At 40.2% G+C, this 15015-nt stretch overlaps 2 long non-coding RNA genes across 2 annotated transcripts; both read left to right on the top strand.

The window, feature by feature from the left end:
• The first annotated feature begins 5100 nt into the window (after positions 1-5100).
• On the top strand, positions 5101-7119 carry LOC120009417. Its single transcript, XR_005470694.1, has 3 exons — positions 5101-5762; positions 6269-6329; positions 7070-7119. It is a non-coding gene; the product is annotated as an uncharacterized LOC120009417 (long non-coding RNA).
• A 4247-nt stretch (positions 7120-11366) lies between these two features.
• LOC120009416 lies at positions 11367-13293 on the top strand. The gene is made up of 3 exons (XR_005470693.1): positions 11367-11926; positions 12433-12493; positions 13234-13293. It is a non-coding gene; the product is annotated as an uncharacterized LOC120009416 (long non-coding RNA).
• Positions 13294-15015: the final 1722 nt, after the last annotated feature.

The following is a 15015-nucleotide window of genomic DNA, read 5'->3' on the forward strand; positions in this document are numbered from 1 at the left end:
CCAAGAGATAAAGAGACAATTATGATCAGATGTGGTTGTAGCAATGTGTTGGACACGATGAATTTTGCCCATTCAATCCAAGATAAAGAGCCTAGCGCGCGATCCAATCTTTCCTTAATGAATTCCTGAGTCACTCGTCGACGGTTGCTCCAAGTATATTTGTTTCCCTTAAAACCCAAATCAAATAATCCAGCAGCGGACAATGCATCTTTGAAATCAGAGACTTGTACCCCAGATGGTATAATACCGCAAGATTTTTTGGACGAACTAACAATTGCATTGAAGTGACCTATACACAGTCAAGGGTGGGTATTAGAAGAGGCTAAATATTGCAAGAGTTACCAAGAATGCTTTCTCAGCGAAGCCTCGGGATGACCATAGAAGCAAGTTAGTGTCCAGGTATCTGACAAATGAGTGAGTCGAATACTCGCATTAATATGCCTATCCGAGTAAGAAGTAATACTCAAGTCAATATCAGATTTCCAAAAAAGCATAAGCCCTCCTCTTTGACACTTTGGATCCACCGCAAAACCATAATCAAACTTCATCTTGTATCGTAAACTTTCTACCCTACGTCTATGAGATTTTGTCTCACTTAAGAAACAAAGAGATGGGGATTTTGTGTTAACCAAATGGTTAAGTTCTCGAATTGTCTGGGTGATGCACTTCTATGCACGGTAGACACTAACAACAGGCAAAGGTAGACAAACAATAACCAAAACAAGTTGAGATTTGAGCCAACACTGCCTTGTAGCAGAGGAATCAACATGAATCTACTTCATTCAATATCATATCAAAGCTAAGAAGAACCCTCACACTACTTGCATAAAACACAAACTACTGGGCTTTATAGAACACAGCCCAAGACACCACCACACATTCTAAACAGAGTAAGCCCAAAACAAATAAGCTCAATAGCAACAAAAGAACAATGAATATGCTCCTGCATCAACCCCTCTGGATAGGTGGAGGTGATCCTGGGTCCGGGAGAAAAGCATTCATGAACTCAGTATGAATATCAAGATCAATACTCTTCAACTCTTCCTCCGCGATCCATGAACTCTCACTAGTGGGTTTACCAAGCCACTTCATCAAAAACCTCCTATATGAATTACCTCTTCTGGACACAACTTCTTTAACATTTAGAACATCTTCAATCACTTCTGGTGTTGCTTTCACCACTTGCTGCAGTTGTTCCTCTAAGTCACCAGCTTCCTCCATAGCTCCGTCATAGGGATACAAATTAGCTACATTGAATATGGGACTAATTTGGAGCTCAACAGGTAAATCAAGAAAGTAAGCATTTGGACCAATCTTCTTATTCACCTTGCAAGGGCCAAACTTCCTGGCCTTCAATTTATGGTAAGTTCCTTTTGAAAATCTTTCCTTCCTCAGATGCACCATCACCTTGTCTCCTTCTTCGACCTCACGCAATCTCTTATGCTTATTTATTGCCGTGGCATAAATCTCATTGCTGTCCTTCATAGCCCGCTTAACATCTTCATGAATTCGCCGAATATGATCTGCAAATGCCTCGCCCTCATCACTGACACGAGCATCAGGGGGTAAAGGTGCCAAGTCAAGAATATGGATGGGTTTCAGCCCATATGCAGCCCCCAAATGGGGTCCTTTTAATTGACCTGTTGACAGAATTGTTTTAGGCAAATTCTGCCTGTGGAATAATAGCATCCCATTACTTCACATATTTTCCCACCAAACATCTAAGCAAATTACCCAAACTCTGGTTGACCACCTCAGTCTGTCCATCTGTTTGCGGATGGCATGTACTGGAGTACGTTAATTCAGTCCCTAACTTCTTCCACAAAGTTCGCCAAAAATTTCCCATAAACTTCGCATCCCTGTCTGATACAATTGAAAGAGGTAATCCGTGGAGTCTCACCACCTCTTTGAAGAACAAGTCAACAATGTGGGAGGCATCTGAAGTTTTATAGCAAGGAATGAAGTGAACCATTTTTGGGAAACGATCCACCACCACAAATATCAAATCAAATCCCTTTGACTTCTTCTGGAGTCCCAAAACAAAGTTCATACTCAAATGAGTCCATGGTTTGTCCGATTGTGGTAAAGGTGTATAAAAACCTACATTCTGTGTGCCACCCTTCCCCAATTGACAAGCTTGACATTGCTTTACATACCTCTCGACGTCTTTATGTATGCGAAGCCAATAATAACGATCAGAAACCATAGCCAACGTCTTGTCTCTCCCAAAATGGCCTCCCAACCCACTACCATGTAACTCTCTAATAATCTGGTCACGAAGTGACCCGTCAGGAACACAAAGCTTATTGCCACGAAATAAAAAACCTTGATGCAGCCTGAATGGAAGCTGTTCAGCTGCTGTATTTCCCTGCAAACCATGAAAAATGGGCCCAAAAAAAACATTAGTAGTATATCGAGTGGGTAGCTCCTCAAAACCCATAACCTGAGTGCGCAACACTGTCAACAAGAGAGTTCGTCGACTTAAGGCATCCGCAACTTTGTTTGACTCCGCCGTTTTATACCTGATTGCAAAAGTAAATTCCTGTAAATAAGAACTCCACTTAGCATGCCGCGGATTTAATTTGCTTTGTGAATTCAAATAGCGAAGAGATTGGTGGTCCGAATAAACCACAAACTCTTTATAGGCCAAGTAATGCTCCCAATGTTGAATGGCTCGAACAAGAGCATAGAACTCCAAATCGTACGTCGAATAACGCCGCTTGGCCTCGCTCAACTTCTCACTAAAAAATTCAATTGGTCGACCCTCTTGACTGAGGACCCCACCTATGCCCAAGTGTGAAGCATCACATTCTATCACAAATAATTTGTCAAAATCAGGTAAAGCCAGGACAAATGCTTCGGTAAGGAGTTGTTTTATGAGATTGAAAGCCACTCCAGCTGCTTTACTCCACTCAAATCGATTACCCTTCATACATTCTGTAATAGGGCTCATCACAGCACTGAAATTCCGAATGAACCTTCTATAAAATGATGCAAATCCGTGAAAGCTCCTTACATCTCCAATGGATTTTGGAGTTGGCCACTCCTTCACAGCCCGGACCTTCTCTAGATCAGGTTGTAACCCTGCAGCTGAAACTATAAATCCCAAAAAAACAACCTTTTTACCTAAAAACTAGCACTTTTCATGTTAACAAACAACTGCTCCTTGTATAAGACCTCCAAAACCGGTCTCAGGTGGATTAAATGTTCTTCCTCTGATCGACTATAAATCAAAATGTCATCGAAATATACCACAATAAACAGCCCCATAAATGGTTTAAGGACCTTGGACAAGACTCACATAAAGGTGCTAGGAGCATTTAAGAGTCCAAACGGCATGACCAACCACTCGTAAAGACCATCCGGGGTTTTGAAAGCCGTCTTCCATTCGTCTCCACCACGCATCCTAATTTGATGATATCCACTCCATAAATCAATCTTGCTAAATATTCTAGATCCCACAAGCATATCACGCATCTCCTCCAAATGAGGAATGGGGAACCGATATTTCACCGTAATTTTATTAATTGCACGACTATCAATACACATGCGCCAAGAACCATCCTTCTTGGGGGTCAAGAGCGAAGGACTGCACAAGGACTTTTGCTAACACGAACCAACCCTTTTGCAATTAAGGCCTCCACCTGCCTTTGCATCTCCTTCCTATGCACAGGAGGCATACGATGCTGGTAAATTCGGTAATGGCTCTCCGGGCACTAAATCTGTGGCATGTTGTACACTCCGTAGCGGGGGCAATCCTTGAGGTAAGTCCTCACCAAATAACCCATGAAACTCTTGAAAGAGCTGTTGAAGTTCGTTAGAAAATTTACTGCACAGGGATGAAGTCGACTGGAAACATTCTGTACTCTCACGGTTTACCAAAATATAGCATAACCCCGACTCGCGGCACTCCTCCTCAAATTGGTGAGCATTAATCAGACCCGTAAACTTGGTAGTAGCAGGTGATGGAGTCAAGCTGTCATGCCAAGGTTGTAAGATCAAAGTTTGATTACCCACCTTAAAAGTGTATATATTGGCTTTGGTATGATGGACCATGTCATTATCATATTGCCAATGCCTTCCAAGGAGAATGTGGCAGGCATCCATCGGAACTACATCACAACAAGTAGTACTTTCGACTCCGTTACTGAACAAAAATTGGACCGTACAACACTTGGTCACAGACAGTTCATCCCCTTTACGAAGCCATGCCACTTTAGATGGTTTAGGATGTCTTTCAATGGTGAGATTAAGTTTGTGTGCAGCATCAGTAGAAATGATGTTCTCGCAACTGCCCCCATCCAAAATAACTGTACAGACCTTACCATTGCAGAGAACACGAGTTCGAAAGAGTTCATGCCTACGCCAATCCTCTCTTTCATCAACTTTGGGCAAAACCATAACTCACCAAACCACTAGCGATTGCCCCTCCGCGGGAAGAACCTATTCTTCTTCATCATCGTAGTCATCAAATATCGGTGGTTGATCCAAATCATCTTCCTGCTCATGCTCTAATAGGGAAACTTTCTTCTGGGGACACACATAAGAAGTGTGACCTTTCTCACCACAAGCGTAACATCGTACCTGGGATGAACCACCAGGTTGCGACCGGCTAGCAATATTATCCCCGATGCCAATATTCTGAACCGCCTTGCCCTTCTCTCTAGTCTCAAGACTTCGGGTAGTACCCTGATTGTTCGAAGAATTGCCTCGATCAAGTAACATCTGACCCCTCCCTCTTGGAGCAAAATTTTCAACACATCCAACGAGAGGTCTCTGGACACCATAACGCGCTAGACGTTGTTCGGCTTTCACAGCATATTGACGAGCATCTGCAAAAGTAAACAAGCGCACAACTCCCATCTCATCACGCACGGCGGGACTTAACCTGTAATACCCGACATTTAAAACGAATTAAAGTGAAATTTTCAATAAGGGCTAAATTGAATGTACAAATTGTTAAGAGGTTAAAATTAGTATTTAGAAGAAATTTGGGTAATTGGAATATATATATATATATATATATATATATATATATATATAATATAATCTGACAAAATTACTCGACCGAAAGTGTGATGTAGTTGAAAAAAAAAAAAAAAAAAGCATAAAATAATGCCCACTTTCGGTGAGGACAAATCAGCCACCAAGAGTGGGATTGATATATATATATACACAATACAATGAATTATTGTGTTTCCACTTTTGTTTCATGATGGGGTAAAGACAAGAAAAAAATATATATATATAAAAATACAACCATTCTCTCTCTCTCCCCGTGTCACACTTCTCTTCCACGGCGAACATGGCAACTTCGCCGTCCGGCCACCAAATCGGACGCCGCTACATCCAAAAGAACCCCCAGGGTCCGAGCAAGAAAACCCAACCCTCCTTGTTAGACAAGACGACGTGAAATGGTCGGAAAAGCCTCTTAAAGTCGCGGAGGAGCCATCCCTTTCCACCACCGATCTAGCCAATTCCGACGACGGTCTGGCCTTCCATTGGTACCAAATGACTCACCAGATTGAGGGCTACAATTCCCAACCAACTTCCGGCCAAAACAACCTCCGGATGTCGGAGATTCGAGTTTAACCTGGTTTTTGACCCGGCTGGAATTTCATTTTCCGGCGACCCCGAAGTTGTATTCTAACTTGTTTCGTTGTTCTAACCGTGTTGGTGATGTTTTTGGATCCATACGGATAGCGTTGGAGCATCTTGGCAATTTCGTCGTAAATACGCATATACGTACGGTATACATGGAGGTATAATCCGAAACCAGAATATAGTTTTTTTTTCATTAATTTAATCATATAATATTAATTGAATTGAATGAATGAATGAATATTTTTATAGATATTTGTAATACATAGAGATTTATAAAAATGTATTTATTTAATAAGTTTACTGAAACTGGTCATACCAGTTTGTACGGTTGATGATGGATCGCAGAATCACAACCATAATAATCACAACAATGATACAATCACAACCATACCCACGGTGGTGCCATTGGTGGTTGTCGAATGAATAGTATGAATAGTGACCGAGTTGGTGATCGGGTTGCATGCATGCAACTCAATGAAATATGTTAGTGATATTTTTGTAATTTTAATCAAGGGTAATTTGGTAATATTGATAAAAGGGAAAAATGGTAATTTCACCTCCAAGGGAAAAATGGCAAGTTCATTTTCAAGGGTAAAAGGATAATTTGGATTTCTACAAATTGTGATTGATTATTAACCAGTATGAAATCGGTATATTGGTATAGGTGATCGAGGAGTTGGACTTCAGGCTGTAGACGGTTAATTATTTTGTGTACCGCTGTCGAGGTAGGGGTTTCTTTACTCTTGCATGTGACTTTAGAGTTCCGATTTTACGGACTCTGATGATGTTATGATTTTGTCTGTTTTCGGGGGTGGAAATACGACCTGTTTACATGTTGATTTATATTCCCTGTTATATATCATTGTTGGTATGTTTCTGTGAGTGGTTATTGGAGGTGTTGGATGTGGATGTGGTGTTGGATGTGGATGTGGATGTGGATTGTGGGCCCATATAGGAGCCCAAATGATCAGATATGGATTTCTGATGGATGATATATGTACATATACAGACCGGATATATATACCGGTGGACCGTCTGAGATGGGGTGCATCACAGGGGACGCCATTTGGTGTAGGCTATGCTATCGGGATACCCGATCCTCATCCAGTTTCGGTGTGGACCTGGACTGGGAGACACCCTACGGGGATTAGGGTGGGTCCAGGGGTGATTTATGGTTGCTGGATTATGGGAGTTGGTGTGGTGGTTACGGTGTTGGATAGCCTTATCGGCTACCATTTCACTTGATTGGATGGTGTATGGATTTCTGGAGACCAGTGTGGGTGGTTCCAGTGTTGTTTAGCCTTATCGGCTATTGTGCTATTTGGTTGGCTTACTGATGGATGTATATTTACTGTATTGCATACTGTGCATTATATTTTTGGATTTATTATTTATGGATATTGGCATTTCCTCTCTTCGCCCTACTGAGCTTTGTGGCTCACCCCACTTCTTTATCCCCTTTCAGGTGAGTTGGATGTAGGTGATGGCGGTCAGCAGCGGGATGCATGAGCTGGTGTGTAGCCTCAGGCAGACTCTTTAGTGGGTGTGGGGACTTTTGATATTGTATTTTATATATATTACTGGGTTTGATATCGGGTAGATATATTTTATTATTCCGCTGATGTATTCATACTCCGGTATTTCAAGTGATTTAGGTGGTGGTATGTATGGTATTTTGGGTTCAGTATTGATTATCATACATTGTGGGAGTTAGTATGATTATTATTATTACAATTTATTTTATTGAGTTTAATTGTATGAGTTGGGATCAGCTTCGGGGGACGGGGTGTCCCCTGCCGGTCACGTTCCTGTGGTATAGGTACACTTCGATATACCTTAGGAGAGAGGGGCGTGACAGTTTGGTATCGGAGCTGTAGGTTTAGAAACTTACAGTGGTTAGGTTACCTAGGTTATCTTGTTGGCTACACATCATGCGCTTCCCGGCTGACCTGGTGAGTTTTTAATTTTTGGTGTTTCCTGCTTTAGATTTATGTATACGTGTGTTATATTTTCCTGATATGGTTGGTGTGTTTCCAGTGTTTGTGGGATTGTGACGATACAGAGATAGTTTCTGTTTCTAAATTGTAGTTTATTATGATAGCGGACAGTGGGGCTATTTTGTTGTTTATGTGATTTGAGTTTGAGTTATATCAATTGGGTTTTATGCAGAGATTGAGTTATATCAATTGGGTTTTAGGCATTGTATTTGTATACCTTGACCTTTAAACTGCTATTATTTTCGAATTGCATATGCTGTTTGGTGATTTGAACTTTGAGACTGGTATTTTGGGGATTGACAGAAAAAAAAAATAATAATAAAATAAAATATTTAGAGTACTCGTATTCGATTAACCAGTGGAATGAGGTAAATGGTATGGCAAGGAGTAACACAAATGACTAACTAATGCGTTATTTTGTCCATGTGGATGTGCTAAATAGATCTCTAGAAAAAAAATAAATAAATAAATAGATCGTGTTACTTGTATGTGTCAAATGGCTCATGCTTATAATGGTTGAAGTATTAATGATGTTTGGTGTGCTCAAGATTCTTGTCTTATGTTGTGAGCATTAATGTGTTTTGGTGGAGAAAATTAGTAATTCATGAGTTTAAAAAAAATATATATATATATTCTTTTAGTTTCATGCATGAAGTACCGTCAAGTTTGAAGAAAAAAAAAAAAAAACATGGAAAGCCATGGTATTTGTGGCGTTATTGCTGTTATGATGTGGTGAATTTGAGAATTCATTTCTGTTTGGAGTTGGTTAATTTGGTATTGTGCAACTGACGAGTTTTTTCATGCTGAGATTAAACTGTATGGGGTTATAGTGGAAAGGTGAATAGTATTTAAGTGAAGCTCAATCTCATACTTAATATTTTATTTGGAATTTTGTATAGTGGATGTTGTCAGGTGTGCTAACTCGTTGGGTTATATATCTGCTTTCGCTCTTGAGCAATATCCTTTACTCTGTTCTCGGTTGATTTGGTTTTGCCACTGGGGTATACCTACGTGGTTGTCCTATATTTATTTGGGGTTATGAACAGTTCCTGCTAATCAGCAGGATGTGGGAAATACTACAATGCTTCCATTGTAGTTTGAATTTGAGTAGTGATTGATTCATGGATTTCACATTCCGTTATTACAATTTATATTGTGTTGCTTCGAGTTTGGGAGTTAACCATAAAAAAAAAAATTTCAATTCTCAATTCCATGTAGGGACGGTAATGTTTGTGTGTGATAAGATTGTTATGGTATGTTGGATTCGTAAACTCTGAATCTCATTGAACTTGTTATAGTTGTATAAATTGTTTTGGGTGGCGGTGGCTTTTGGGCTGATTTGGTTGCGATAGAGATTGTTGTTTTTGACATCATCCTCGGGACGAACTAGTGTTCGAGGTTCGAAACAAATATTAGAATGTTACTAGAAGAAATTCGTTATAGTAATGTTCTGGGGATTGGTTAAAAAAATAATAAATAAATAAATAAAAAACCGGTGGTATTCGATGATTTGGATACAGTTTAAATTTTGAGGACGAAATTTTGTTAGGGGAGTAGAATGTAAAACCCAAAACTTTCCATAGGGGCTAATTGAAACCAAACAAAAATCTTAGTGGTAAACTATAAATTAAGGAAAAGTTTTGTTTTTAAGATAAGAGTTGATATTAGTGCCTCATTAAAAAGGATTTAAACCATTTTATGTAACCAGTTTGACCAGCCCGTTTAATCAAATAAATGAGTGGCCTACAGGTAAAATAATAATAATAATAATAATAACATTATTTTGGATAGTCTAATGATTTGTTTAGATATTTAATAACTTACTCTATATGCCGATATACTTTTAGGAGATGGAGACGTTGTCGTAGACGCGTATTTGATTGTGCACTACTATCGAGGTAGGGGTTCTTCGTTTATTGACCTCTATTACCCGATATTTCTTGTTCTACAATTTTTGTTTTGGGTTTTCCTTGTGTGTTAAATACGTGCCTCTTGAAACTTTCTTTGTTGTCTCTTCGTTGGTTCGCATTTCTCCGTGCTTGACTATAATCCCTTCAGCATGTAGATAGGAATGTGTAATTTTGGTTATGAGAAAATGTTTGATTTGATTAGGACTCTTCGTAGAGCTTTGTGTCCTATTTTTCTAAGAAAGTAAAATATTTTATTAACTAGTTGGGAAATGAGCCTTGGGTGCATAGAAAAACTTAATGGAGTTCCCTGAATAATGAACTCCGGGAAGGTAGAGTAGAAATTTGTATTATAGAATAGGATAGGATACAGTCGTTAAAATGAGCAAACACGTTCAATAAAAAAAGATTGATTCCTTGTTCACAAGCAATACATTTATCAAATTCAAAATGTATTCGACCGCGGAAGCGCTCCGATGTAATTAATTTTTCATAAGGGTATTGAATAGTTACAGGTTGTCATGCATGTATCATAATATATGTTGATTGTGTGTTCGGATTATGGATTGGTGGAGATGGGTGGATGCGATAGCCTTATTGTTGTTGTCTAGCTCTGGTTTGTGCGGTGGTTGTCACTCGTGACATACTATCATGAGACGTAATCATCGTCTGGGATTTATTTCCCTTTATCTGTTTCCACATGATTATACGGGGATTTGAGTGCCACGACTTCCGAAGGGAAATCCGGACTGTCGTGTGCCGATGATTGGATGTGGATGATTGGTGGCGCTGTGCGCATTGGGAGGCGATGTACGTTTTGCATATATCATTTGCATGCTTATATATATATTGTGATTGTGACTTACCTGAATGGAAGTGGGAGCATATCACTATGAATTTTGTGATGGGTTTACCTATGACTCCGCGGAGACATGATGCGGTTTGGGTTGTTGTGGATAGGTTGACAAAGACAGCTCATTTTATGCCCATTTGTCAGACAGATTCGATTGAGTCGTTGACGAAATTATATGTACGAGAGATAGTCCGATTGCATGGGGCATCGTTGAGTATTGTATTTGATTGAGATCCCAGGTTTACTTCACGGTTTTGGGTTAGTTTTCAGGGTACTCATATTGGCGATAAGCGAAAGTTAGATGTTACATTACATAAAGGTGGAAAATACTACCTGATTTTTAATGTAGAGAATGATAAGGTGTTCGATAGACATCACACGTAACACCATGGTTAAGTGGACCTTTGAGATTCTAGAATGAGTAGGACCAATCGTTTATCATTTAGTTATTTTATCACGATTATGCAACGTACATAATGTACGTTATGTGTTGATGCACAGTAAACGCAACAGTGGACATGACTTATATTGGGTAGCCGTTGAGAATCCTGGATATGCGAGAGACAGCCACTCGATCAATTGTTATACCTCTTGTGCAGGTGTTGTGGCAACTCCATGGATTGGAGTAGGTTACGTAGGAGTTAGAGTCCGAAATGAGGGATAAGTATCCGTTCTTGTTTCGGTTTTACATTTCGAGGACGAAATTCTTTTTAGGGGGGAAGAATGTAATACCCGACATTTAAAACGAATTAAAGTGAAATTTTCAATAAGGGCTAAATTGAATGTACAAATTGTTAAGAGGTTAAAATTAGTATTTAGAAGAAATTTGGGTAATTGGAATATATATACTATAATCTGACAAAATTACTCAACCGAAAGTGTGATGTAGTTGAAAAAAAAAAAAAAAAACATAAAATAATGCCCACTTTCGGTGAGGACAAATCAGCCACCAAGAGTGGGATTGATATATATATATACACAATACAATGAATTATTGTGTTTCCACTTTTGTTTCATGATGGGGTCAAGACAAGAAAAAAATATATATATATAAAAATACAACCATTCTCTCTCTCTCCCCGTGCCACACTTCTCTTCCACGGCGAACATGGCAACTTCGCCGTCCGGCCACCAAATCGGACGCCGCTACATCCAAAAGAACCCCCAGGGTCCGAGCAAGAAAACCCAACCCTCCTTGTTAGACAAGACGACGTGAAATGGTCGGAAAAGCCTCTTAAAGTCGCGGAGGAGCCATCCCTTTCCACCACCGATCTAGCCAATTCCGGCGACGGTCTGGCCTTCCATTGGTACCAAATGACTCACCAGATTGAGGGCTACAATTCCCAACCAACTTCCGGCCAAAACAACCTCCGGCTGTCGGAGATTCGAGTTTAACCTGGTTTTTGACCCTGCTGGAATTTCATTTTCCGGCGACCCCGAAGTTGTATTCTAACTTGTTTCGTTGTTCTAACCGTGTTGGTGATGTTTTTGGATCCATACGGATAGCGTTGGAGCATCTTGGCAATTTCGTCGTAAATACGCATATATGTACGGTATACATGGAGGTATAATCCGAAACCAGAATATAGTTTTTTTTTCATTAATTTAATCATATAATATTAATTGAATTGAATGAATGAATGAATATTTTTATAGATATTTGTAATACATAGAGATTTATAAAAATGTATTTATTTAATAAGTTTACTGAAACTGGTCATACCAGTTTGTACGGTTGATGATGGATCGCAGAATCACAACCATAATAATCACAACAATGATACAATCACAACCATACCCACGGTGGTGCCATTGGTGGTTGTCGAATGAATAGTATGAATAGTGACCGAGTTGGTGATCGGGTTGCATGCATGCAACTCAATGAAATATGTTAGTGATATTTTTGTAATTTTAATCAAGGGTAATTTGGTAATATTGATAAAAGGGAAAAATGGTAATTTCACCTCCAAGGGAAAAATGGCAAGTTCATTTTCAAGGGTAAAAGGATAATTTGGATTTCTACAAATTGTGATTGATTATTAACCAGTATGAAATCGGTATATTGGTATAGGTGATCGAGGAGTTGGACTTCAGGCTGTAGACGGTTAATTATTTTGTGTACCGCTGTCGAGGTAGGGGTTTCTTTACTCTTGCATGTGACTTTAGAGTTCCGATTTTACGGACTCTGATGATGTTATGATTTTGTCTGTTTTCGGGGGTGGAAATACGACCTGTTTACATGTTGATTTATATTCCCTGTTATATATCATTGTTGGTATGTTTCTGTGAGTGGTTATTGGAGGTGTTGGATGTGGATGTGGTGTTGGATGTGGATGTGGATGTGGATTGTGGGCCCATATAGGAGCCCAAATGATCAGATATGGATTTCTGATGGATGATATATGTACATATACAGACCGGATATATATACCGGTGGACCGTCTGAGATGGGGTGCATCACAGGGGACGCCCTTTGGTGTAGGCTATGCTATCGGGATACCCGATCCTCATCCAGTTTCGGTGTGGACCTGGACTGGGAGACACCCTACGGGGATTAGGGTGGGTCCAGGGGTGATTTATGGTTGCTGGATTATGGGAGTTGGTGTGGTGGTTACGGTGTTGGATAGCCTTATCGGCTACCATTTCACTTGATTGGATGGTGTATGGATTTCTGGAGACCAGTGTGGGTGGTTCCAGTGTTGTTTAGCCTTATCGGCTATTGTGCTATTTGGTTGGCTTACTGATGGATGTATATTTACTGTATTGCATACTGTGCATTATATTTTTGGATTTATTATTTATGGATATTGGCGTTTCCTCTCTATGCCCTACTGAGCTTTGTGGCTCACCCCTCTTCTTTATCCCCTTTCAGGTGAGTTGGATGTAGGTGATGGCGGTCAGCAGCGGGATGCATGAGCTGGTGTGTAGCCTCAGGCAGACTCTTTAGTGGGTGTGGGGACTTTTGATATTGTATTTTATATATATTACTGGGTTTGATATCGGGTAGATATATTTTATTATTCCGCTGATGTATTCATACTCCGGTATTTCAAGTGATTTAGGTGGTGGTATGTATGGTATTTTGGGTTCAGTATTGATTATCATACATTGTGGGAGTTAGTATGATTATTATTATTACAATTTATTTTATTAAGTTTAATTGTATGAGTTGGGATCAGCTTCGGGGGACGGGGTGTCCCCTGCCGGTCACGTTCCTGTGGTATAGGTACACTTCGATATACCTTAGGAGAGAGGGGCGTGACATAACCCCGTCAAATATCGAGAGGTGATAGCTCCTCTGTCTCATTTAACGCAACACGAGCGGTGAGGTTAATAAAATTAGAAGTATACTCTTCCACAGAGTGGGTCCGTTGCTTAAGTGAGTTATACCGTTCATACAGATCCATGGCATAGTCTGGAGGCAGGAACTGTTTACGGAGTTTAGTTTTCATGTGTTGCCAAGAACTAATCTTTTGTTTACCCTGTCGAACTCGCTGTTCTTCGACATGATTACACCACTGAAGCGCAGCACCCTTGAGTTTCAACTTGACAAACAAAACTTTACGATCTCTGCCATGGGTTTCCATTCAAGGTAAGTTTCCAGACTGGTTTCCCAATCAAGATAGTCATCTGCTTGTAAATTACCTGCAAATTCAACAACTTCAATTCTCACACCACCCCCATTCAGATCCAATGCACGAACCAAGCGATCTTCTAATTTATCACGAAAGCCATCTCGAGCTTGGCGGGCTCGATTTCTTTCCCCAGTAGATTGGTGTTCATCTTCCGATTCATCACTACTCACGAGGCTACCTTCCAGCAAGTCCCCGAGGTCACGGCCACCCTCAAGTATCTCCATTTGGGGGTCCGATAACTCGCGCTACTGCAAAGCATACACGACGCGTGATAGATCTTCAACCATCTAGCGTAGTTCACCCATTTCAGGCTGTTGTGATGTTTGGCCACGACTGCCACGGCCCCGAGCACGTCCGATCATCTCCAATACCACTTGATGCACTTCTATGCATGGTAGATACTAACAACAGGCAAAGGTATACAAACAATAACCAGAACAAGTTGAGATTTGAGTAAGCACTGCCTCGTAGCAGAGGAATCAACGTGAATCTACTTCATTCAATATCAGATCAAAGCTAAGGAGAACCCTCACACTATTTGCATAAAACACAAACTACAGGGCTTTATAGAACACAGCCCAAGACACCACCTCACATTCTAAACAGAGTACGGCCCAAAACAAAGAAGCCCAATAGCAACAAAAGAACAATGAATATGCTCCTACATCACTGGGGATCCCCCAACCCCCGACAATTCCACATTAATATACTCATTGGACCGGGCAGAGCTGGTGACCAACCTCCTCCTCAGTATCATCAGAAGGGATACCACCTTGTATATGACAAATGGACTCATCACCAACTTTAGCATTCTCAACATCAAACACAGTTAGGGAAGTTTTAATCTTCTTGGGACTACGTTGGGACCCCTAAGTCTTCCTTTTACTTCCTGAAGAGCTACTTAATTAATTATAGCTTATCATATAATATATAATAGGTTTGCCTAAACAGAGACAGCTAAAACGTGGACAAAATAAGTTGATGCAGATTCTCAAATCTTGTACATGAAACTCGTGCTC

The sequence above is a fragment of the Tripterygium wilfordii genome, chromosome 11 (genome assembly GCF_013401445.1).
Source record: "Tripterygium wilfordii isolate XIE 37 chromosome 11, ASM1340144v1, whole genome shotgun sequence".
NCBI classification, from domain to species: domain Eukaryota; kingdom Viridiplantae; phylum Streptophyta; class Magnoliopsida; order Celastrales; family Celastraceae; genus Tripterygium; species Tripterygium wilfordii.